An 8934-nucleotide genomic window follows, 5' to 3' on the forward strand; every position below is an offset into this window, starting at 1 on the left:
CTTGGCGGTACCTGCACAAGATGACCTATCTTCATTCTAAGCCTGCTCTCACTGAGGGAAGGAGAAGTTCTTTGTGCAGGAGGCTCAGGAGGGACTTGGAAACTAGGTAGAGTGAATGGAGCAGAGAATTGCTGCCGGGTGGGAAGTGGCAGGATGCTTCAGGGAAGGCTAGACTCAGCCTGGGGCCAGCAGGGCTGATCACAGGGCCACAGCAACACAATTGAAAAGAATATATATTATAGTATATAATTAAGTTAATTTATAGATATATTAATTAACTTGGCCAAGGTTTGAGATCATTAAGTTTGCATGAGTTTGTTTATTAAGAAGAGCTAATCACAATCTCCCAGTCCATGGGGGACAAGGGGGTCCCCAGGGAACGGGAGGAGACAGTTCTCAGATCATCCTGTCACCCTAACACCTCAGCCTGTCCAGTCTGTGGGGGCCACATGGAAGGTCCTTTGGGTCTTGGGTGCAGAAGTGAGGTGGGAGAAGCTGCTGCCTTTTGGCTCTGTGGTGGGACCCAAGGAGCCAGGGGTAGTGGAGGGGCGTGGCAGGTGAACCAGACAGGAAACAGTTTGAGGGTGGAAGTCCTTGGCTTTTAAGTCATTCATTGTTTTATTTCTTTGCTTTAAAAAAAAAAAAAAAAAAGAACCTTTCAAGTGAGGCTTTTATTCTTACTTGATACTGTTCCATTTCAAATGGTCTAATTCAAAAACAGAGGAAACTGGGCAGATGGGGTGTGACTTTAGTGTCACGAGGTGACCAGGAGCCACTTGGAAACAACAGTAAGGAGGCATGGCAGGCCAGGGTCTGTGCTCCAGGCTACGCCTGCACTGACCCGTGAGCATGGCCTATTCCTCAAAGGGCAGGGGCATGTCCTCCCCGAGCCGCCCCCAGGCCACTTGAAGTTCTTCTGGACCATTGAAGGACTAGCCCCAGGAACCTGGACGCTGGGGGTGAGTGGGGGGGGGGACGACTCCTAATCCCTGGACCTTCTTTACTTCTGTCCATGCTTTTCCCAGATCCTCTCCAAGGGCATTTTTCCCGTGAGGCAAGTGATGGCCAAGCTGCACCGACACCACTCTTTTGGAAATCTTGTGCTTATGAAAATTCTTAATTCAGAGTTCCTTGTGAAAGTCGGCCAGAAGAATGCTCCTTAGAATCAAGGATGGGGGAGAGACCAGTCCCTGGAGGAAGTAGAGACCAGAAAGGAGCAGGACCTTCCAGGAAGCGTCTGACACCATGGTGTCACCTTGGGCTCAAACCTCATGACAGTTGTAGGGGGGCAGGGATGGGGACGGGTAACATGGGTGGGGGGGGAGTTGGACCCAACTCGATGGCATCTCACCCTTCTTCCTTGTGCCCCCAAGGACCACCTAGCAGCTATTGGAGGTATTGACGGCCTTTGCTGAGATGGGAGTAGGGGCCCAGTCAGAAACCAGGAGCACACACGCCGCCCGCCATAAACCTAGCTTGGAGCAGACCTAGCTTGGAGCGGAGGGAGAGCCTGGCCGGGCCCTTGAGACATTTTCTGCAGGAGAAGTTTTGGGGAGGACAGCATAGCAGAACCTGAGGAAGGAGGGGGGCCATGGAGGGCTCTCACACAGGGTAGATTGGGGGCTTAGGATTCAGGGTATCACCATCCCTCATCTTTGTAGCTGGGCCCTGCCTGGCAGCTTCTCCTGGGGAGACTGGGGAGGGGGCTGTGGAGAGCAGGAGGGTCAGCTGACCCTCAGCTCACTTCTAATTTGCCCCAGTCTCATCCTATTCAATGAGCGTTCCTCGGTGTCTCTTCTTTTAAGATTCAGGACACTTCACTACTCTTCTGAGGTTTATGAATGTTTTAAAACTGCTCTGCAGTCCCCAAAGTAATTTGACAGGTCTGACAGCTATTGATTAAAAACCCGAAATTATTCAGGCTGCGGGATGACTTGGGGGATTAGATGGAAAGTGGTTCTCCCCCACCTCCACCCCCCACCCCCCACCTTCACTGTCCGCATACCCTTCCCCTCCCCACCCCAGCCCCCCAAGAAAGAAAAACAATGTGTGCGAAGGTAAATGCATATCTGGACTGTTTTCTGACGACCCTGTTAGGTCAGCCCGCAGAATGCCGCTGGAAAGGGTGGGTGGAGGGAGGTCAGAGGTGGACGGCTGCTGCGCGCTTCAGAGACCCAGGACCAACAGCCCTGGCTTCTCTGTCTCTCCCCATCCCCATGGCCCCAAGGGATCCAGTCCCAAACTGCAGAAAACCCATCGTCTCCCCCAGAGTGGTTGCAGGGTTCAGGCCACCTGTGTGTTCGTTGGCAGCCAGGCACGTAAAACGGCATGTGACCACGGCTCAGTGAGGTGTTACTCGCAGCGGTAATGGTAGTAGCAGTGGTAGTTTCCAGGGAGTTGGCGTGCTGGGGCCTCTGGATCTCTCGGTGAAGAAACAGCAGTCCAGAAAGGGAAGGGGATGTGTTTGGGGTCCTGCAGCATCCGAGGTCCCAGTGGAAGTGGGATGGGTGCTTTACCACAAGCCGCATCAGTTGGGGAGCCAGGACAGGAGCCTCGCAGTCCCTGGTCAGGGACTGACAGCTATTGACAGCCCCCTCCACCCCACCACGCTCTTCCCACATTGGGCTCTGTGATGGGCCTGCAGTGGTGCTCAGTGCCTGCCATCAGTAAACCCAGGCTGCCACAGCTTCCCGGTCAGCCAACAGTTAGTGGATACCTACTGTGTGCCAGGCCTTGGGTCGGGTAGCAGCCCCAGCACCCAGGGAGCTGCCCTGTGGTCCTGCTTTGACTGCCAGGTGCATTTTGCTAGCTCCATCCTGTAATGCGGGGCCAGCACAGCCCCCCCAGAAGCAGAGGTGTTCGCTGGGGCGAGTGAGCTATGTGACACAAGCTCTAGGACAGTCTTCTGCACCAGCCCTGAGATGGGACCACGCGAGACCGAGGCTCACATCCATTGGATGTGTTACCAGGTAGAGGGCCGGGGGAAGAGAGGAAGATCCTCCACAAGGGGAATTGGCCCCATGGCTGGGGTGGTGCCTCAGGTAATGGAGCTAGCCTTGGACACTGCTGGCCTGGGCTCACTTCCCGCTCGCCACTTGCTGCCCATGAGGTCTTGGACAGATCACAGCTCCTTTCGGAGGGGAGGCACCGCAGGCCTGATGAGGCTGTCGTTAGAAAAACAAGGAGACAGGTAGAAAAATGGCGTGGAGGAAAACTCGGGAGGCATGGGCCTGAGGGCCTGTCTGTCTGGAGAGACCAGGGGCAGCAGTGTGAGTCTGTCTTCCCCAAGCATTTCCTTCCCAGCCCATGGGGCTGGGGTCACGCAGGTTCCTGGGGATACTGCTCCGACCGAGGGAACCCAGGCTGGAGGGACCACAGCTCCAGGCCCTGTCCTCTGTCATACCAGGAAACCTTCCCAGACAGAGCTGCCACCCTCCCTGCCTTTTTAGGCAAGGCTATGTCTCCCCAGGGGCCCTGCGGCCACCAGGCGGCTGCATTCTTCTCTCTTCCCCCTGAGACCCCAGCTGGACCAGGAATGAGCTCCGGTCTTCTCAGCGGGCGGTTCCCAGGCCCACAGGACAAGGCCAGGCCCAGGGAGCAGTGGCTTTGCTGGATGGTCTGACGGAGCTGTTTGTGGAGAGGATGGTGCCAGGTTCCCAGGAGGTCAGCACCTTATCCTCGCTGGCTCCAGGGCCCGTCCACTGAGAACATTCCAGCCAGCACTTGGTCGATACCTTCTGAGCTGAACGGGGACTTAGGGAGTTTGCCTGAGACTCTGACTCCAGAGTCGGAAGGTCCAGCCAGCCTTCAGCTCAGCACCTCCTCCATGGAGGTTTGTCCAGAATTTCTGCCCCTTCTCTAGCGAGGGTTGCTGTGAATTGGCAGTGGGTTCGGTGTTTGCTTGTTAGGCCGGGTTGTAGGGAGTCCTGGTGGTGCTGTCAAGCAAGCACTAGGCTGCTAAACACAAGGTATACAGTTCAAATCCACCAGCCGCTGCTTGGGAGAAAGATGAGACTATCTTAGACGCAAAGCTGGGGAGACTTTGTCTCACCCCCCTTCAAACATGTTATCAGGCAAGTCCGGTCCCTGGAAAAGGACATCGTGCTTGGTAGAGGGACAGCCGAAAAGAAGACTCTCCACGAGTTGGATTTGACCGTGGCTGCAACCGTGGACTCAAACAGAACCCTTGTGAGGCTGTTGTACATGGGCCCCTGGCGTCTGACCGGACTAGACCGCGCCACAGGCAGGGGCACAAGGCGGTCCCCTTGGTGGGGCTAACTGTCCTGTGCTGTTTTCACTACAGAAAGGCTTTTTAAAGGCACCCGAGCATGAGTTGATTAAGTTCGCCCCCACCTTGTAGAGGGGCCCTGGAGGAAGGCATCAGAGTGACGAGGGGAAAGGGACAGAGTAGCCAGAGATGTCTCTGTCTTGTCACCCCAAACGTCAAGAATTCTCCCTGCCCTAGCAGGCTCGCCCTTCCCTGTTGTTCCTCGCCCCCCCCCCCCCCCCCCCCCCACCCCCCCCGTTTGCCCCCCCCCCCCCCCCCCCCCCCGCTCCTAAAATGCTGCCCGCCAGTGAACAGACCAGGGAGGTGACGGGGACACTGGTGACCAGATGGAGAAACTGAGGCCCGGAGAGTTGAGTGACTTGAAGTCAAGGCTGTGAGCTTTCTAACGAGCAGAGGCTGAGTTTCTCTTGCCTTCTTGCCTGATTCCAGCTGCAGGTGTCATTACTGTTGAGAGAGAGTGTGTTACACCCCACCTCAGGCTCCTCCTGGCAATGCAGGTGCCCACGTCCCCTCTGCACCAAGTCTAAAGGGCCTCTTGTCCCCTGCTTGCATCCTTTCAGAGGTGTCTCGGCGCACACCCTCTAAAAGTAAAGCCACGGGCCCATTTGGGGACAGCTGTCAGAGCTGCCATGGCTTCTCCTGTCCCCAGCCTTGCCCTCTGGAGCTAATGCAGGATGGTCTCTGCCACCCATTGGAGATTTAGAGGGTGACCTTCAGCAGTCTCCTATACAGCTATGCAACCACCCTCCTCTCCACCCGCCCTGCCCATCGCTGGGAACATCTTTGCCAAGTCAAGTAGAACTTGTTAATTGTTGTGACTCTTGTTTTGGGGGCGCCTCCCTTCTTGAAACAATAGGGAATGTGTTGCACTTCTGTGTCACTAACCTTTTCAGAGAAGAAAGGATGGAATTGAAACGCAGTGAGCCGGTTGGCAAGAAGGCTATCAGATAAGCATGTTCTTGAGGAGTGTGGACAATGACTCTGTTGTTCTTGGTGCCCGGCCCTCACCATCCACTGCTGCCAGGACCTGGCTTTATCTTCAGCAATAGCCCCACCCTTGCCTGTGCCCCTGCCTCATAGCCTGGGTCCTGGCAGTAGACTCCCCCTTGCCCGCCCGCCCCGTCTTACTGCCTTGTGGGATAGCTGAAGGCCAGGCTGTGGTAGCAGAGCTGGGCCTGGACTCTGCTGACTCGGGTTCGGTTCCACTCGCCCACTTGTTGCCCTTGTGGTCTTGGGCAAGTCACGTGGCCATTCTGAGGCGAGGTGTCTTGGGCCTGATGGGTCCTTTGCGAGAAAAACACAGGAGATGGGCAGGGAAGTGGTGTGCCGTGTGGGGCTCAGAAGGCCTGGGCTGAGTGTCTGGAGAGACCAAGAGCAGCGGCAGGGTGGTGGCGTTTTGGCCCGGACTTTGAGGATTAGGAAGAACTTGCTCAGCAGAGGAGCCGGGTCTTCTCAAGAAACAGCAGGGGCCAGGTGCAGAGGGGAGGCCTGCCCCGACCAGCCAGCCGAGGGGGAGGGGAGTCTGGTTCCTTGCCAGGGTGTAGTGTGAGAGGAGGGCGGAGAGGGGCTGTTGAGGAAGGATTTGTGCATCACTAAGAAATGGGAATGGTTCCGTGTCAGGTGGAGGGGCTTGCCAGGGTCAGGGGCCATGCTGTGGGTAGTTGGTTGAGGGCTGTTGGGAAGAACCAGCCCACTGTCTCCAGCCAAGACCACTCTTAGCCGCCCCCAAGCCTTGGGCAGTTGCCCTCTCCATCTCATGGAGGTATGCTGCATGGGGGTAGGGTGAGCTCCCTCGCCTTGCAGAGCTGTGGGGAACTCCCAGTACACGGATAAAGCCAAGGACAGGGCCATTTCTCAGAGATTCTGTGGGGGGTGAGCCCAAGGGTGCTGCTCTTGGGAATTGGCCTTGAGCAGATAGCTGCCATTACCACACCCCCTTGGGTCTTTGTCCTTTCTCTTAGGGGACTTCCCTGCCTGCAGGGTCAGTGAGAGCCATCCTCATGCAGCTGAGCCCCCTCCCCAGGCTCAACGGACCTTCCTGCTGAGGTGTTGGGGCCTCAGACCAGGGGTCCCGGTGCTCTGACACCCAGCTCCGAGCCAGACCCAGCCCTACCTGCAAGGAACCCCTGGCCTGCAAGGCAGCAAACTCAGCCTGTCCGGAGATGGCCTTCCCAGCCTAGCCTGCTATCTGCTGGCGAGTCTGGGAAGACTTCCTGGGAGAGGGGGCGCGATGCTGGGTGTAGAAGGTTGACTAGGAGAGTGGCCAGAGACACCTGGGCAAAGGGCAATGTGTGCCAGGAGCCCAATGGTGAAGGAAGGGCGGGCCCGAGACTGGCAGCCAGAGTGCCAGTCTGGGGCTCGGCCTGATCGGTGTGGTGTTGAGGGGACATCTCCCCCCTCCTCACAACTCAAAGGCCTGAGAAATGCTCACTCTGAAATCCTGGCTTCACATCCAGCCTTGCCCCAACCAGAACCAAACCCACTGCCAGCGAGTCCTCGTCACGGGACCGCGTGGGTTTCCAAGACGGTGAATCTGCACGACACCGGCTGCCTCCTCTCGCGCCCCCAGAGCCGCTGGTGGGTGTGTCTGCGGGTGTTTCTTTTTACCATTTTAGGCAAGCGGACTCCAGTTTTCAAATAAGGAAATACACCCCACCCCTCAGGGTGTAGGCACCACACCTGAGCGGTGATAATGCGGAAAAAGACAAGGTCCCGGTAGCTGAGGGTCAGCCTGGCTCAGTCGGTGGGCAGGTGGGTGGAGCCCACAGGCCTCGTTGAAGACTCGGTTCTGCTGGGCCACGCTGGCAGAGGCCTCTGTGTCACCGCCACCCTGGGGAGGTCAGGGAAGGAAGGCCTCGCTGGGCTGGGGTGGGGGGTGGGGGGCAGGCACCTTCTCTCTGAGCTTGACTTTGAGCAGCAGTGTGAGATCTGACCCCGGAGCTGGGGCCGAGCCGGTGCCCCGTGTAAGCAGCATCCGACCTCCAGCGCGATGCTACACAGGGCACCGCATGCACAGTGCTCGGGCGGCCGGTCCCAGCACGTGGCCTTGGGCAGAACAAGTAAAATGGGTAGATGCGTTCGGCCAGGGCAGAGGCCGGGCCGCCCGGCAAGCGCTTGTGACCCAAGCTTCCCAGGAGGGGAGCTGTGACATCATCCCTGTGATCCCCCTCCCCGTGCTCCTCCCTACCAAGGACCAGCTGCTCGGCAAGCCAGGGCTGTAGGTGATAAGTAACGTAACGTAACGTAACGTGGCCCAGCAGTGCCTGGTGTGGAAGGAGGTGGGCGGGGAGGGTCAAGGTCTGACTGGGGGGACTGATGGGCAGGAGTGCTGGGTGCAGAGGCAGGCTTTCAGGCTGCGAGGTGGTTCTGCTGGGTCCAGGAGGTGTCCAGGCTACCTACCCTCTCCCCTCCGAGCCCCAGCCCATGGTGGCAGCTCCTCCTCCTCCCACTATGACCATACTCGCCTCTGCCCGGAATAACCCCCCACCCCCATAGGATGACAGCGGAATCTCTGCCTCTGAGCCCCGGTGGAATAATGGTTGGGCCGAAATCTGAGATCAACAGCTTAAAACTACCAGAATGCTGGGGTGGTGGGGGTGGTGGTGGCCGCCTCCTATACAGAGAGAGTGACCATCTGGAAACTCATGGGCAGTGCTGCCCTGTCCTAGGGTCACCGTGCGCCCGCATCGACTCGAGGGCAATGAGTCTGAGCCCTGATGGGTTGGGACCAGGGGTGCTGGTCGGCGCCTTAGGCCTTTCCTTGCCCTTATTTCTTCTCCCAGTGAGCTAGGCTTGCCCGGATGGTGGGTGTGGCCTGCTTCTCACGTGGAGAATCCAGGCCAGCAAGGAGGGCCGGGGCTGCCCCGCTGTGGCCGGTGGTCCAGGCTAGTCCAGCATACCTTTTGGTTGGTAAGCATCCCCATGCGCCCTCTATTTGACCAGGAACCTCCCAGTGAGGTCCTGACCAGCTGGGGCATATTTGTGGGGCAAGTTGGTGGGAAGGCTTTGCAGACAGACTGCAGGCTCCCACCAAATGCTCTGGGTCTGCCCTTCAGGACCAGGACCAGGGCCACAACTTCAGGCAGGCCCAGCCTCTGGGCCTACCTCCCTCTCCCTCCTTTCCGGAAGAGGTTTTCTGGTGCCCCCGGCCGGCAGGCTCCTCCCCGTGGACTTCCTGAGTTCCCACCCCACCCACCCTGGCTCCGGCACCACACCTGGAGAGGTTTTCCAGCTTGCGCCGCAGGAAAGCTGTTGCAGCCCTGGCTCTCTGCCCGGGGGATCCTAGCCTGTCCTCAGCAGGATGACCCTCCCCGACTGCTGAGGCAGGGCACCTTTTGCATTGAGGTATGAAGCCCTGTGAGGGTGGGGGGCTTGGAGCCTATCCTATAAGGTGGGATGGTGGTCAAACCCGCTCAGGGTGCTGGTCAGTCACCATGGGGGTGGAACAAGGCCACACCGGGAGGTTCCCGTTGAGAGTCCCCACCCCTGTGACCGTGGCCTGAGGGCCTCCATTCTGCTTTGCTGATCTGAGCCCTCCTCCAGGGTGCTCTGCTCCCTGCCCGGTGGGAGGTTCTGATGGGAGAGGGTCAGCTTCTAGCACGAGGGAGTGAAGTGGGGTTTCTTTGGCAATGAGGGTGGTTGCCGTG

Source organism: Echinops telfairi, unplaced genomic scaffold (assembly GCF_000313985.2).
Source record: "Echinops telfairi isolate 266 unplaced genomic scaffold, ASM31398v2 ScPeMD7_7410;HRSCAF=8448, whole genome shotgun sequence".
Taxonomy (NCBI): Eukaryota; Metazoa; Chordata; class Mammalia; order Afrosoricida; family Tenrecidae; genus Echinops; species Echinops telfairi.